The following is a 17,302-nucleotide window of genomic DNA, read 5'->3' as shown; positions in this document are numbered from 1 at the left end:
TAGGGTCATTGCAGATGTAAATAAGATGAGGTCAAACAGGAGTAGGGTAGGCCCTTGATCCCACATGACTGCTGGCCTTAGAAGAAGAAACATATTCAGATACAGACACTCAAGAAGGACGCCATATGAAGATGGAATCATAGAAAAGCACCATAAATCTACAAGCCAAGGAATGACAAGGTTGTCACTGGAAGCTAAGAGAATGGCATGGGAAAGGTTCTCCCTCAGAACCTCTGAAACGAGCCAACTCTGGTGACACCCTGACTTTGGGCTTCTGGCCTCCTGAAGTGTGAGAGAGTATATTTCTGCTGTTTTAAACCACTTTGTCTGAAGTACATTTTTAGGACGGCCCCAGGACACTAATTCCAAGTCCATGGCCACCTGCAACTCCTTCATCTAGGCATCTCCACGCTGGCTCAAGCCAGGGGGCAGGTACTGAGAACCGGGCACAGAGAAGCTCACGATTGGTCTCAAGATGAGACAGGTCCCTTCTCTCACCAACGTGCTCCCAACTACTCAGGTTAACTCATTAGAGGATTGCTGTCACCAGCTGGGCCCTCTGCCACAATATTAAAATAAGTTCTCCAGAGATTTAATGTTGAGTATGTCACTCAGCCGAAAGCTCAGCCTCCTCTGTCCAGACAGTAAGCAAATACAGCCCTAAACAGATAGAAGGTGAGGAAGGCATGGGGTCCTCAGACATGTCCAGGCCACCCCAGGGCTCCAGGTAAATGCCAGCAGGAGTGGGCATCACCTGGGATTTGTGCCATGTTGGACTACACATGAAAGCCATGCTAGTTGACTTGACCATGTTCCACCGGGGCAAGGGCTGCTATACCCTCAAGGCCTAGCAAGGGATTGACAGGCATGAGAAGCTTCATAAATGTGTATAAAGGGAATCCATTTCCTGAAGAGGCAAAGCAAAAGGTACTACTGTGCCCTGCATGGCAGGCGGGGGGGGGGGGGGGGCGGGGGGAAGAGATGTAAAAACATGTCCAGATATATCACTAAGACAGATTCAGGAAAGTTCTCCACCCTCTGAGGGTATCCCCCACAAGCCATGCATCCATGCAAGGTTGCCAACAGACATCAGCACTAGGATCCACCTGGTATGGGGCTGCCCTTCACCTCCCAGGAGTCAAACATCACCTTGATACCTGGTAAGGAAGAAGCAATAGAGTTTGAGCTTAAGAGCCTGCCTGTCTAGGTTCAAATCCCAGCTCATCGGCTTACTGGCTGTGTGATCCTGAACAAGCAACTTACCCCTCCTGTGCCTCTGTTTCTTCAACTGTAAAACAAGAAGCTAACCACATCAATCTCTTGGGTTGTGGTTGGATCCAATGGGCTAACACATGGGAAGCACTCAGTACAGTGCCTGGCACATGGTTCATGCTTGGTAAGTGTAAGCTGACACTATTTGCTATCATTATCCCATGTCCTTACAACTCCAGGGAATAGATCCTCCCACTGGCTTTGCTGGCATTCACTAATGGCTCTTCTCTGTATGACAACACCCAGCAGCTATTTACAGAGAATTATGCCTCGTGCTAGGAACACACAGGAAAGTTACCAAGGCCCAGTGGGAAAAGTAGACACAACATTCTGAGAAAATGAGATACAAGGCATCATGAGCAGTGAAGAGTGACGTGGAAGGTCATGTGGGTGAAGGCATATCAGACTAGAAGCCATTTGGGTTCTGAAGGTTGAACAGGAGTTTACCAGCTGAATCTCACCCAGCCTATAGGGGGTGTTCCACAAATAGGTAGTGACTAAATGAGGCAGAGTAGAAGAGGCACATTCCAGCCAAGGAAACTGAGGTTTTCTGGTTGTTCAAGGATAGAGAAGGGATAGACTATGGTTTAGCTAGAACAGGAAGTTTGTGGCCATAAAAGCAGGAAATAGGTTGAGACAAAGACCTTGGGGAAAGGTCTGAATGCCATACTAAGGGTTCTTGGCTTTATTCACAACTCCACAGGGCCAAGTCAGAGGAGGAGTGACAAATAAGAACTGGGTTTAGAAAGATGGCTTGACTTGCAAAGCAGGTGACATAGGACTAAAGACAGCAGACCAGGGAGGAGGCCATGGTGGCCTGTCTTCCCTCACCAACTGAGCTCTGGTCTCCATTTACCCTTGAACTTTCTTCCTGGTAGAGATGTTCTCAAGTTCACACCCCCAGCGACCCCACATTTGCAGCTATTCTAGTTAAGAACACGGTGCCCACAGCGGTCTGCTATCAGAAGTGGCCAAGACGTTTGGGGAAATGTTCACGTCTCCATGCAAATCCCCAGCTGACAGATGGAACTGGGCTGAGAGACGAGCTCTTGACATACATTGGAGACCCCTGATGGCAGACTGGCTTCTGGAATTCCAGAGAACTGACTTTTCAAGTACTTAGGGCCTACAGCCCTTTCTTCTCTCAGCCCTCCAAAGAGCCACTATTCCTCCACTCAGTCCAGGGAACCTGGCTAGTGGATTGCTTCCCCAACACAGGTTGTGATGTTCTGTGTCACAGACACTTGAGAATCCCCCTGAGGCTCTGTGACTTAACCAGCCTGGGTCCCAAGCTGTGCTGTGACCTCACCAGCCTGGCAAAGATGCTGCCAACGTTGTGGGCACCACCCTGACCGTCTGCCTGGCGGCTGGGGCCACACTTAGGCAGCTGCCCCAGCAGGCACTAAAATTAGGTGACCCGTCAGACCCAGGACACGGCAATCATGGGCAGGCTGCCAAAGCTGCCCAGAGGGTCATCCCTGCTCAGGACCTGAACCAGGGCAGAACAAGAGCAGCCCAGAGTCCCCTTTTATGCCAGGGAAACTGAGGCCTAGAGAACAGCAGGACCACTCAAGGGGTGGGAACTTGGATTTTTGTTTATTCGCTCAGTAACTGTCCCTAAGGAAAAAAGTAAGACATACTCCTGGAAGAAATTTAAAATATATTCTATGAAGAGATAAGAGAATTTGAAAATCACCATCCCCATCATCTGAGCTAACTTCCACTCCCAGTCCAGTGTATTTCCCTCCTTCTTTGTGTTACACAACAGAAAACACACTTTAAAGACAGTCTGTAAAAGATTTTCTTCCTCTACGTAGAATCATTTTTAAAATCTTTAAAAATCCTTCTTATTTGGCGTCTGGGTGGCTCAGTCAGTTAAGCATCCAACTCTCGATTTCGGCTCAGGTCATGATCTCACAGTTTGTGAGATCAAGCCCCATATCAGGCTCCGTGGGGACAGCACGGAACCTGCTTGAGATTCTCTCTCTCCCTCTCTCTCTCTCTCTCTGCCCCACCTCTGCTCGTGTGGGCAAGAGCACACACTCTCCTTCTCTCTCAAAATAAATAAACATTAAACAAAATTTAATCCTTCATATTAATCCACTTTATGTATAATATTCCATTTTATTAATATGCTATAACTAATGAAATAAAAATCCCCTATCATAGAAGCTGTTTCCCCCTTGTGCTTTTATAAATAACACTGCAGTGAACATCTAGGTACGCAAATCTTTGTCCACATCTATGATGATCTTCTCAGGTTGGATTCCCAGCAGTGGAATGAATGGATCACAAGAGGGGCACATGTTAAGGCCCTTGATTACAGACGGCCTCTTCTTTTCCAAAAAACCACCCCACACATACCTCTGCCAGCTCTGGCCATGGCTCCTTCCATCCACAGTTTCCTCACTCCTGGGATAATTTCTCTCCAAAGGAATTCTCTGTCCATAACACATGCCTGTCTAGCACCTCAGACAAATGCATCTCTTCAGGGCAACGCTTACCCATGGTTCCTTTTCCTAAACTAACCACGACATCTGGGAGACACAGGAAGAAATCAAGACCCCGGGGCTCAGAGACCCAGAGCTCCTACTCCTGTGTATGTGGACCTTAACTCAGGGGTCAAAGTGAAACCCACTGACCGGGTCCTTCCAGACAGCCCCAAGGACCTCTCCTACCCCAGCTCCCCCGACTGCACACACCCAGGAAATTATTCCCTAGAGTGCTGTCCATCCCCAATAAGCTTCACTGACGACCCAACTTACGATGCCAAACCTAAGCCAGCAACCCATAAAGCAACTTGGCCAAGAATAGAATTGCCTTTTCACTTCCCAGCAGAGAAACTAAACTCCAGGCTCAGTGTAAATAGCCTGTCTCTGGTCCGACGTCAGCCGCGCTGCCGACAAGTTATAGATGGTACTGCCGTATGACCCATCATAAATACAGCCCCTCGGCTAAACAAAGCCGACAGTTTTGTGCCAATAACCTTTGAACCACTCAAGCCCAGTGTCAATTGTATTTGTCTTCAAGCTGTGGTTTACTCTAGACTGTCTGCTAAATCAGGGCTCATCTGCAGAGATAATTCAAATATATTACAGACTCCAGCCTCCTCCCCTTGCTCCCGGGCCTCCCCCACATGGCCTCACAAGGGTCTCACCAAGGCAGCCTGCACTCTGCACACTCCCCTAACCACTCGGCAAGTTTTACCGGGGAAGAACAAGAAACAAGGGGCAAGAGGCAACACTGAGCCCAGGATTATAGCCCCGGCTCTGCCGCCAGCCCTCTGGGACCCCCACCTCGGGAAAGTCACCTGCCCACGTGAAGCCTCTCTTTCCTTCTGAATGAAGGGCAGTGCCTCTTCTCTAGAAACAGGCAGTAACTATTTCTGGAGGACTGTTCACATATCTAATCAGGCCACATGAAGGGATCAGCTGTGGAAAGGTCATGACCCAGGAAGTGCAGAAATGCAGAATGAGCTCCTGGCCCCATGCAAGAGGCGAGCTCCACTCCAGCAGACAGCAATACCCTCTAAGTCCTGCTGGGCTGAGGAGCAACCAATGTGGAAACACACTCGTCTGACTGGGAGGGGCTGGGGGGAGGGGGTTCTAGATATAATACAGATAGAACATGTTATAATACACGGATACCTTTTAACAGAAAGGGGTAAAGCAGGAAGCCACCGTGGTCAAGGCAGGTGCAATTTCTCTGGCCACTGTAGACTGAGCTAATTTGTGCAATTAGCATTTCCTGCTGCCCGCCAAGCCCTGGGCTGCTGCCAGGGAGATAGGGACACCGACAAGGTTCACACTCCCGTAGCCGGGGGCCCTTCCCACCCCCACCCACGCACCTTCCAAATCTCGGGCTCTCTCAGCCATGACCCAGAATGCTCAGTGCCTCTGACCGTTTGGGGAGCTCTGCCCAACCACATCCACAAGCCTCCCAGCTGGAAGGAACCCAAACACCCCCCAGAGAAGAAGGGGGAAAGGCCCAGGAAACTACCCACTCCGCTTCATTCGTGGCTCTGCAGCTGTGGGCCTGATAAGCCAAGAGGCTAGAATCGAAGGGCTGGGGGGTTGAGGGCTGTGTTTAAGTGACGTCTTGAAAGTGAGGAGCAGTTCAACAAGCAAAGCTCTTAAGGAGCTGCAGGGGCAAAGAGAGAACACAGCTATGTCATGGTCACGAGAGCCCACCCCTCCCCAGCTAAGCCGGCCACCCAGCACCCGCAAGCACCATTTTCCGCTATCTGTAAAATGAGAATAATAGTCTCTGCCCAAAGAGTCACTGCGGAGATCAGACAACATGGGGGTACATGGAAGTCTTTCCCATCCTGAGACAGGCTCCAGGGTTATAAGTCCGCATTCTGTTCCTGGCTCCACCTCTCACTTGCCCCCCCCCCCCCCCCCCCCCGCCGCCATCCCTGGGCTCCGTGGAATCAGGAGAGACTTGTATAAGGCCGTCTCTTGAGTCCTTTCTGTTCTGATGCCATAGGAATCACTCTGTGACATGGGTCAAGCCCTGAGGCCAGCCCAGGGCAGGGAGCTCCCTCCCAGAGGCCAGCTCAACCCCCTCCCCCATCAATGGGATGGCACTCAGGGTGGGGGAAATGTTGACAGGACCAGGACAAAGACGTCATCCTCACTCACCTTTGGGAGCCTCACCCCTGTCTGGAGATGGCAGGACCTTTCTGACTTCCACTTCTCACCTCTGCGGGCACCTGGGAGAAGGGAGTGCCTGCACCATCTCTGTGCCTGAAGGAACAGAAAGAGCAAAGCAGCGGCCCCTGGGCTGAGAGGGGAAGGCAGAAGACATTCATAAATGACCCTCTTAGCTGTTTACGAGACACCTTCTGAGAGAAAGCAGAGGAGGAGAAATAAACTTGAAGTAGGAGAGCTGGCTGGTGTCTGAGATGCGCTTTGATAAGCCAGCTGCGCCAGTATTTCTTCTCCGTTTTTATGGCCACCTTTACAGCCCTGTGTTTGGGGCTCTTTATCAGGAGCCGGAAGGAGAGAGTGAGCAAGATCCAAGGCGAAGAGCCTTCCCCAGCAACTCCACGAGCAGATACCACCTCATCTGGAGATCAAGATAACCCCAGCTTCCCTCCCAATCCAGGCGGCTGTGCCCCAGACACCCTGATCTGGGCTGGACAGGAATTCCTGAGCACGGCAGTAAATTTGCAGAGCCAGGCCCTCCTGGCAGTCCTGACTGGGCTGCAGGCACACGAAAATGGGGCTGGGGCTGGGACGAAGGTTCTCCTGAGACCAGTAAGCAGCCCCCATCAGGCCCCTCTGGATCCCTTGTCGCAAAACCCACTGAGTCTCAGGGCTCCTCCCCAGATGTGCTCCCCGTTGTGCCTGGGACATGACAGCCTCCCAAGGGTCACACCAAGGCTGGGGCTGGGACTGTGCCATCCTCAGCCTCCCAAACTTGTCAGGATTATGTAATGATGAAAAAAATGGGGACTGGGGAGCTCTCCCATCAAGCAACCTAGATCTGTCTGAATCCCAGCTCCTTCCCTTGCTTTCTAGGGCAGTAACTCATTCCGGCCTTAGTTTTTTCATCTGTAAAATGGCCCATGCAAACAGTCCCTAACCTTGCAAAATAGGACACACTGAAGGGACTCAAAAGATAGCAGCAGTCTTCATATTAGGTGACTGGGTCTCCCACCAGCAAAAGTAGCCAGGATGCCAGTGTTCACTGCTTACTTTCCCAGACTGGCCATGCCCCGGAAGCCGGAAGCCTTCATATCAGCCTCACCTGAATGACGGTGGCCCTGTTCCCCACCAATGTGGCATAGCTTACTGAGCTCCTAACATGGGCCACTGTGCTTGGGGGTAAGGGACAGTGTTATAGAAATGGAAAAAAGCATAGCCTGACCCCTAAGGAGTCCAGAGGCTGAAGCCAAAACTAAACCTACAAATACAGGATACGCTAAGAGCAAAACTCTGGGATTGTGCAAAGAGAGCAGGGTAGTAGACACAAGCACGGCCGGGCTGGGTCTGAGAGAGTGAGTAGGAGTTTACCAAAAGAAAGAGGAGAAGGAAGCCATTGCCTGCAGTTAATGGCTGGTACTGGGTAGCTGACGAGCCCCCTGGAGGGGAGGCAGAGACAGCTGGGCACAGGCAGCAGGGGCTGAGAGAGGATGGTGGCCGGCGTCCAATTAGCAAGAGCCGCTGCTGCAGGCTGGGCAGCCCCAGCCTGATGTTGAATGTGCCGCACGCGGGATCCAGGGCAAGTGAAGGGTGCGGGGCAAGGTGGTGACATCAGTTTACGGTGCTCCGGGGGAACTTCTCTTGGATCACAGTGGAGGACGGCAGGTCGGGGAGGGTCGGGGAAGATCGGACAAGCAGGCGGCTGCAGCTGGGGGAATGACCTGCAATCTGGCTCATGGAAGCTGCATGGGGTGTCAACTATGCGAGACCAGAGAGCCAGCACTTCAGGAAATCCACGTGGCCAGACAATTGCTACCACAGCTGGCACTTTCTCAAGGACCTGTTCCTCGAGGGCAACCAAGAGGCCAGAGCTAGGCCCCCAGAATTCAGCCCTGAGAGCTCCAGAGCTCCCAGGGGCCATAGCGGGCTCTGACACCTGCCTCCTTGGGCCTGGACACAGACACATGCCGCCGAGCAACCTGGGCACCTAGAGGTGCACACACCCATGTATGCCTCTCCTCTGCTGGATGACACCCAAGCACCTGCTCTTGAGGTATGTGTGGAGGTACAATGACAAACCTTCTCCTCCCTGCTCCTCTCCAAGCCCAGCTCAGCCCAGCTGCCCCCCACTCCCCTTAGATGGCACTGGTAGCCACCCAGGATCTGTGAGTCCCACCAGCCACACCCCTGGATGGGCTCCAGCCCAGGTGAGGCCTCCCTCTAGCTTCTTACGCCAATGATCGTCCATCCCTCCTTCTACTCCCTGGCCCTCGCCCTCCTTCTTTTCCAAGGACCCCCTACCAGCTCCTACGGTGCTCTGTGGGGAGATGCCCTCTGCCCCAAACAGGACCCCAAACTGGCTTTTTAGCATTTTATTTTAAAACAGTATAGGTTCCGGGAGTCTGAGTGGCTCCGTCGGTTAAGCGTCTGACTCTTGATTTTGGCTCATGTCATGATCTCACAGTTCGTGGGATCGAGCCTTATATCCTCGCTGATCGTGCAGAGCCTGTTTGGGATTCCCTCGTGCTGGCTCTCTCTCTCTGTCTCTCTCTCTCTCTCTCAAAACTAAATAAAATTTTTAAATAATAAAATAACACAGGCTCACAGGAAGTTGCCAAGATGGTACAGACAGACCTGTGGGCCTTTCCCCCCAAGTCTCCCAATGGCTACATCTCACATCACTAGTACATCACCAGACCCAGAAAGCCAACATTGCTATAAAGGGTGTGTAGCATCCTGTCATTTCATCACATGTAGAGACTCGTGGGATCACCACCAAAATCAAGATACTAAGCTGTTCCATCAACCTGATCTTTGCAGTGGCCTTTTCTCTTAAGTACTTACAATAAAACTACCCCTCCCCCGCGCGCGCGCGCGCGCACACACACACACACACACACACACACACACCCCAAAAGCAAATCAGGATGAGGACTAGAGACTGAGCTCAAGAGATTTAGCATCACGGACACTGGTCAAATGTCCACACCTGAACAAAGAGGTAGGCACCTTGCTTCCCTTCTCCCACCCTCCTACCCCCCCAGCCCCACCCCAGCCCCAGCAGAGAGTGATGAGCAGACAGGGGGGAACCCAGAAGACACATGGACCCAGAACCCAGCCCCACAAAAGCCAGGACCGTGCATCTCTCTATCCCGCCAACAGGGTGCGCAACTAGGCTTCCAGGTGGCCTCTGCCCCTTTTCCTGAAGCAGTGAGTAGCCTACCTCCTGCCCAAATCCTTTCCTGCCCTTCCTTGAAGGTTGAAGGGGGCTTCTCCATGGCCTCGCCAATGACACAGATGGACCCCATCCAAGTGGGAGCCCCATAAGGTTGCTGAATGAAAGAGCGTATATGACGTTGACTGAGTCCCTTCCCCCTCTTAGGTCCTGAGGCCCCCCAGCCCCACCCTCAAAGTGAGGTGCACAGTCAGGGAAGCTTAGACAGTAACTCCAGGTGGGCCCAGGGAGAGTTCAGCACCAAGACTTTGTCTACCAGGCCTGCTGCCCACCCCTCCCCTTCCTAGGGACCCCTGGATCAGGCTCCTTGGAGAATAGTGGGTACGGGGCAACAGAATCGATGGTCAAGCATGGGAAGTCAGAGAAAGGCCCTAGAAGCTCAGGCCAGGTCCCTGGTGTGGGGTCTGGGGATTCAGAGCCTGGGGCTCTGGGCCACCTCTACTGAGAAAGAAAGGAGCCTGGCCCAGGGAAACAGGCCAGATCATCTGAGTGAAGGTAGCAACCAGGCTTCCCCAATTTTGGAACCTTCTTCCCCAGCCCAGAGAGGAGAGCCAGGGGCCCTCTGCAGTCCACCTCTGGCCTCTCACTCCAGACCTGCCTCACCTGCCTCTTGCCCCCTCCCCACCATCTTAGAGCAGAGCCCTGCTCAGAGCACTTCTCAGCTCAGTTACCCTCCAGGGCTCCCCATTTCCTCAGGGGATCCTTTGTCCTGGCCTAGCTCCCATCCCACCCCCATCATCCTCTGGGTTTGGTCACACTGATCCAAACTAATTTACAGATTCCCACACAGCCCTCATATTTCCCATGTGCATGTGTCCACCTATCCCACACGGCCTCCCCATCTGCTCTGGAGGAAATCTTGCCTCTTCCATTCCCCAGGCCCGCTGACCTTCACCTGATGCCCACAGTAAGCCAAGGGTTGGAGGTTAGCCAAAGATAAGGATCTCATTTTGAGCTGAGGAAACTGAGGCCCAAGTAGGGTATCTTGCCCTCCACCCTCCACCTCTCCTGTTCTGCCCTGCTCCTTGAAAAAATGGGTGGCCATATCCGCCTGGACTGTGGACAGATAGAGGGAGGTCACCTTGTACCCTTCCAGAGTGGTGAGGGGGTTGTATCCCTTCAGCCTGGGTACATCCAGGTGTCACAATCTCCCAGGGTCTAGTGCCAGACCGGCTCTGTCTCGGAAGTATTGCCACTGTTGACTATAACCAAACTTCCTGGTTCATAGAGGGAGGGGACGTTGGGATGTGCAGGTCACACTGACCTCCCAGCAGGTGACCCAGCACCCAAGGGTTCCCATAGAGATGTGGCTCAAGGGTCAGGAAGCTGCCACTCGCGTGGTCCAGGCGGTGGCCAGCAGGCCCAGAGCTCTGGGAGAGGACGCGGGAATCCTTCAGCAGAGGACACAAGCATAGGACAAGTTCCCATGGAGCCTTCAGGCCAGGCTGCTCCTCCTTCCTCACTATTTATGGCCCTTTGCAGGCTGCTCTCCTCTTTGTTCTGCCAAACAAGCTCACTCCTGACTTCCAAGTCAGCCAGGGACTTGGCAAACATTTGTCAAGACTCGTCCCCTCACTGTGTGTTTGTCTACTCGGCAGAGATCTGGGCTCTGTGCACAGACAAGCTTTGCCCCTAAGGCTCAGAGGGAGCCCAATCCTCTGGGGTTCCACCTGCAGGTACAGCAGGGGGTTGTCCCTCCATCCACCAAAAGTCCAGCCTCCCTCCACCTTGTCTGAAATGCCACCCTGTCCTCAATGTCACGCATTCTCCCCCAGGGCAAAGCTCACATGCAGGCCCTGTCCATGGGACAGTCACACCTAAGTGGCAGTGAGTTTGAGGTGTCTGGAGAGGGGAGGAAGGGCCCTGTGGTGGGGGTGCCGAGTATGACCTAGAACCAAACGGAAGGACAGGGGAGGGATCATAGGAGCAGCCATGACTGGCTCACCGCCCCCACCCCCAGCTCCCCCTCTATGTGTCCTGAACTCCTCAGGATGGTGCTGCTCAGACAGCCAAGGTCAATGTGCCCTGACCAATGCTGCCAGATGGGCAGACAGCCCCCAGAAAGGCGGGTACTCTGCAGAAAAGCCAGACTTGGAATTCACGGTCACTGTCAAGGGAACAGAGAGAGGCTTGTGCCAGATGGGGGTCCCAGAGGGCAGAGATGTTCTGAGGGAAGTGAGTCTCTGGGCCTCGGTTTCCCTGTATTCACAGCGGAACAGAGATGGGAGGGAGCTCACCCACCTGGGGGCACACGGGTAGCTGCCTCAGACCCCACAGCACAGGGCAGGGCAGAGGGAGAGGCTGGGCGGGCAGAGTCCAGAGGCAGAGGCAGATCCCCTTCCCTTCTCTGGGTTTGCACTTGTTCGATCTTTATAGATGGAAATGGGGCCTGTTTTACAGATTTGTTCTGAGAGACGATGTTGCTAATGCACGGGAACGTATCAGCAAAGGCCTGGCACACACCAGGCGCTTAATCCATCCATGGAGGCTGGTGGTAGTGTCACTGTGATTTGTGATCTTGGGCAAATCACTGAACCTCTCCTAGCTCTCCTCCCCCTCATCTGTAAAACGGGTTGACAGCTATCTGTGATGAGGAAATGACCCGATATGAAGAGCCCCGCGTGGACCTAGCATACAGTTGATGCTCAAAAACATTAGCCCCTCTGTACACATCCAATAGGTATTTAATAGATGCTTGGGAAGAAGCACAAATGGCTATTAGGAAACTGAAAAGGAACAAGGAATAGCAGGTCCATGGGGGTCTTACCATCAGGGTTCAAGAGGGAGCTTCTTGGCCACCCCCTGGATCCAGGAGGCTAGGACTGGACAGCCCCGTGGAGAGGTTCCTTACCCTTCTGCTTGCAAACTGTGGTCCAGGGAGCCCTGGGGCTCCTCAGGGGAGCCTCAGCCCTGGAGCTTCTCCTCATCAGGCTCCTCCAGATGGGGATACAGGGGGAGGGCACACGAGCCCACACATATACCCACCCTCAGCCAGGGCACTGCTACATTTACCTACCTAGGAGTCCTGGTAAAGTTGCATTTGCGAATGTGCCCGGCTGCTACAACTAATCTAAATTCTTGTTATTCACATGAAGACAATAAAGCCCGGAGAGGCCCATAGGCAATGAACCCAGCACCCTGGAGCTGTGGGGCTCTTTGTGGTGCCTCTTCAGGCTCCCGTCACGGCAGCAGGGCAGGTGGATATGAGTTGTGCCCATCGTCAGGTGCATAAGAACATCCACACTGAGCCTGCCCTTCACTAGTTTTGTCATTACCCTGCCCCACCCCAGTCCCACGGCAAACGCCTGCTACCCCACAGCTCAGTGGGAAGGTCACTTCCTCCGGAAAGTCTGCTGTGATCCCTGGGTTAGGTTTGCTGCCCCTGTTCTGGCTCCCATGGCTCCTAACCTGCCCTAATTCTTAGGATACTTCTAGGATTGGGTCATCTTTAGATCCAATGCCTCATGAAGGATTGCACTGGCACTGTCCATTACCCCTGTGTCCCTCAGTGCCAGGACATAGGGCAATGCTTAAATACTGTCTGTTGAAGGAAGGAATGAACTATGGCCCCCACTGTCCTCATCTATGAAATGGGTGAATACCACCTCCCAGGATAAAGAAAATGAACCATGTACTGTGCCTGGCAAATCAAGGGCTCATAAAGACAGAGGCCCTGGTGTCCTGGGCAGATTCTAAGGGCAGGAATCCAGGCAGCCATTACCCACCAGTTTCCTTTGCTACAGCAGAGCCTCACCTCCGGGAGCAAAGGCCTGGGCTGGGCATAGAATCCCTCCCCAAGACTCCAGGGCACCTCATCGATCAGAGGTGCCTGCCAGACCAGCACTCCCCTTCTGAGCACTACTTATTTAGAATTTACAGAGAAGGGAAAACACAAAGTACTTCAAAGCACTCTACAAAGGAGAAGGGCCATGAAGCCCTGGGCACCCAGTAGGGAAGGGACTCCCTTAGCTGGCCCTGAACTGACACCAGCACATACACAAGGGCCTCCCTATACCTCACGGCCCGGCGAGGTAGGAACTCAGTATCCCCCACAGAAAGGCTGAGAAGGTGCGACTCACAATGCTAAGGGGCAGAACTGGGATTCCCAGGCTGACTCTAAATGAGCCTTGAGTGCCAGGAAGAATCTAGGCCAGACATGAACACACAGAATATCTCGAGTCCCCAAGTTCTTTCCTGCTTGGCCCTGGTAGTGAAACTGGAATGGGGGGCAGGGGGCATAGTTTGGAGTGAGGCATTAGAGGTACAGGTCCCAAACCACCCTCCCAACCCTGCACAAAAACACATTCCCGTCTCCCCTCGGAGCAGTCAGCCTGCGGAGCCCGGGGACAGTTGCTCTGCAGCAACCAGTTCTTTGCACCCAGGGTTGCCCAGCTAAGGGGGAACAGCCCCACAACACTGAGAAACATCAATATTTCATGGGCAGCTCCTCCTGGCCTCCAATCATGTTTTCAATTGTCATGAAACAATTCAGAATTTCCAACTCAGGGCTAATAGGCTGCCATCAGCCAGTCAGCCAAAGCAGGCAGGGGTAATTATTTTAAAAGCTTCCGACAGTGCTGTGCCCTGAGCTGGCTCCCCGGATTGTCTGTCTGCAGTAGTGGCTGCGCCCCTTCAGGCCCTGGGCACCCTGTCTCCCCGTGCAGCAAGCAGACATCTGGAGGGCTGCCGAGGCCCCAACTGCAAAGCCTGTGAGGATGGGATGGACAGACCAGGCCCGCAGAGGGTGATGTGAGGGCTCTAAGGGACGGCTCCAGGCAGGCAGGGGTCATAACTTCTCACCTTTACAGCTCTCAGGCCAAACCGTGGCCTCCTGTGCCATGGTAGATGGATGGACAGACAGACACGTAAAAGGATGGACAGAGTGGCTGAGTGATGGTGCCGAATTAATCTGCTTTTATCTCATCTCATACCTATCCTCCACTCTCCAAGCTCGGTGATCTTTGTAAAATATAAATCTGACCAGATCTCCCGCTGTTTAAACCTGCCGTCTGTTCCTCTTTGCCTTCGGGATAGCATCCCACCCTCTTAACAAGGATTATGAAGCCCTGCGGTGTCTGGTTCCTACTTAATTCTCCAGCTTCCTCTTCCTCCATTCAATGCCTTCCCACTTTAGTGCTGTTCCAGTGAGAAATGGGGAGTGGAAAAGCTGTTCCAGGCAATCTCAAGGCCTGTGTGTCACTCAAGGCCCTTCAACATCAGGCTATAGTTTTCCTTTCCAGCACTGTGCTCCAAACATGGTTATGGGTTGGTATGTCTGCCTCCTTGGCTCAGCCCAAACAAGCAGGAGCCATTCATCTCTGTACCTCTGCAATCACAGGCACAGAATACGTGCTCTCTAAACTTGCTGACCTGATAGACACCAGTCCAGGAAGGTCCCAAGGTCAGGGCTCTTTCCACTACTCCATGCAGATGCCGGGAGGTCTGCAATGAAAGAAAATACTTAAGATGTCCCAATGGTTTCTATTTTTGCTTTGGCTGCCAGGATGCTCAGAGTACAATATAATTATGTTCAAATAAATCAATATCATACCTGAACGTAGGGGTTCCCCTCTATCTTACCTGATTGTAGGGATTCCTCTCTGCCTTTGGAGCCTCTAATTCTCTCCTCACAGATGAAAAAGAGTATAAATAGGTCCCTCATTTGCTCTGCATATCCATCCTTATATAAGGGTCAATAGACTCTAAGCTCCCCTCAGACTTTCTGGTAGCCCTCCAACTCTTTCTACAGATGAGTGCAGGAACAATCCTGACGGACTTCAAACTCTCCCAACAGAACCAATGCCTCCCTATCACATTGCAGTAGACACCCTACCAACACCACGAGCACCCCTCTGAGAACCTTCACAGGGCAGGGACTTCTTTGAAAACCAACCCGTTCCCTGCCACAAGGAGCTCAGAGAACTTGTTCCAGGACAGCAGCCAGTATTCTTGGGGTAGAGTGGTGACTATTCCTTAAAATGGTGGAGCTCCCCCTCCCACCCTCCTGGGGTGGAGACTGTGACCCTAGCCTGGCCAACCACAGCCTTGAGCCACTCTTCCCCACAAAGTAATTGGTTCAGCTGTGGGCATGTGAGCTGCATCCAGCCAATCAGCATAATCAAATCCCTTTGCCCACCCTAGGGAGGGTCCTAGGCTTGGCAAGAGAGACTCAGCCCTGCTCTTAAGGAGCTTAGGACCCTGGTAGGGGCAACAGGTTTTAATCAATCATTACACAAATGTTGATATTAATACTATCGCAATAAGAGCAGTAAAGAGAAAGGACACTCTCCCTACTTTTCCTGGATATTAAGATAATAAACTGCTTGAAGAATTTGTATCCCTTTCTGCATAAATGGGGCTGAAGACATTTGCCCGTTGTGTTTAACATGAACCCGTGTGACGAATTCATGTCAGAGTTTCGTGCTAGGGAAAAAACTTTTGTTTAGAGGAAGTATATCAGTTTGGAAGGAAAAACAAAGCAAATGCACCCGCAGTTCTGCTGATCTTTTTTGGGTAGGTACCAGGAAAGCTCAAAGCGAACGTGATACTCAGGTACAAGGACTGTGTAAGTACTATAAGAACAGAAGTAATCCTGTTCTCCCCTGATCCAGCTCCAACCTTGCTGTCTCTGACTGCCTGATCCCTCGGCCTCCAAAGTGGAAAGTACGTGCCCCCAAGATGTCACAACCTAAAGGGAAATTGTGGAAAATTCTTGGTGGAGGAAGTGAAAATAAGATCATAACAAAAGGGTTTCACCCCACCCCAGTTCACCAAGAACTTTGAGGACTTCAAGCCCTGGTCCCGCCCCATTTACCTGCCTAGTTTCCCTGGTCTGAGACTTCCTAGATGGCAAGCAGGGTATGAGGGGCAGGTCTACTAAATCAGAGAAGGAGCCTACTTCTGCCTGACTCAAACAACAAGACCGCAAAGAAGGAAACAAAAGTGAGCAAAGCATCTTGAGGAGAAAAGCAACATGCCAGGTTTCACCATGAACATCCAGCCCGGCTGCCCATCCCCACACAGGGCGACAGTCCTCCCCATCATCTCACAGATTGCTCAACGAAATGACAGCTCTTCTTATTCCCACTTCACAGGTAAGAAAGCTGAAGCTAGAAGAGGTTATATCATTTGCCCAAGGCCACATGACTGGTAAAAGATGCAGACAAGATTCCTCCTCTGGCCCTCAGGTCGCAGGGGCAGCTCTATGGTACCACAGGGTCTGCCTGGAAACAAGGGCATACGGAGAATCACACACGCACGCACGCCCAGTGGTTGCTGGAGAACAAAACCTGGAAAACAGCTGATGTGCAGGGGTAAGAAGGTCTGATTTCCCAGGGCAGGTGCCAGAGTGTAAGCGCCCCTCCCACCCCTGCCCACCCAGCTAGGTGACTGTTGCACCCTCCATGCAGAGTAAAGGCCCAGCAGTTGCATTTATGGCCACGATGCAGGGACACCTTGGGTGTGTGGGGAGGCTGCCTGAGACAAGGTGGGAAGTGTCTCCGCTTAGCAGCCTCCGGGGCCAAATCTGCCAGCAAACCAGTTTCACACATAAAACAGCCAATATCGTGGCAGTGGAGAAGCAGAAGCTAGAATTCCCAAAGTCCATCGTCCAAGCTGGGAGACTGCATTTCTGCCAGGCCACCCCCAGGTCGTGGTCTGAAATCCTGTGCACGGGGGACTTAGCTCTTAACCCTTATGACCCTGTGTGCACCAGAACCATACACAGCCACCAGAGAGATATTCCTCCTGTTGACAGTCAAGGGGAGACTTGGAATCCCCAAACAGCAAGACAGGGAACAGAGGCCACTTCTCGGGGCCTGAGCGTGAGGCATCTGCAAGCTAGGGTCGGGTAGGCTTTGGGAGTTGTTGGGAAGGGTTCCTGTCTCTGCATTTCCCTGACCAGGTGGCCCTGGAGATTGCGGGCAAGCAGAGCGTCAGAGCAAGCCGGCACGGGGCCGTGGCCTCTCCGGCGGCAGCTGTCGGCTAGAACCAGGCAGGGAGGCGCCGCCGATGACGGCACCTCATGAAACATAGATGCGGGCCGCCGCACTGCCATCTCCCGGCACCTTGAGCCAAAGCGGCAGCGCCAGAGCCCGGTGGCCGTCTACAGACAGGCTCGGTGGCTCCTGTCCCCCGGGGTGGTTGC

Source organism: Felis catus, chromosome A1 (assembly GCF_018350175.1).
Source record: "Felis catus isolate Fca126 chromosome A1, F.catus_Fca126_mat1.0, whole genome shotgun sequence".
NCBI classification, from domain to species: domain Eukaryota; kingdom Metazoa; phylum Chordata; class Mammalia; order Carnivora; family Felidae; genus Felis; species Felis catus.
Note: the sequence above shows the minus strand (reverse complement) of the source record.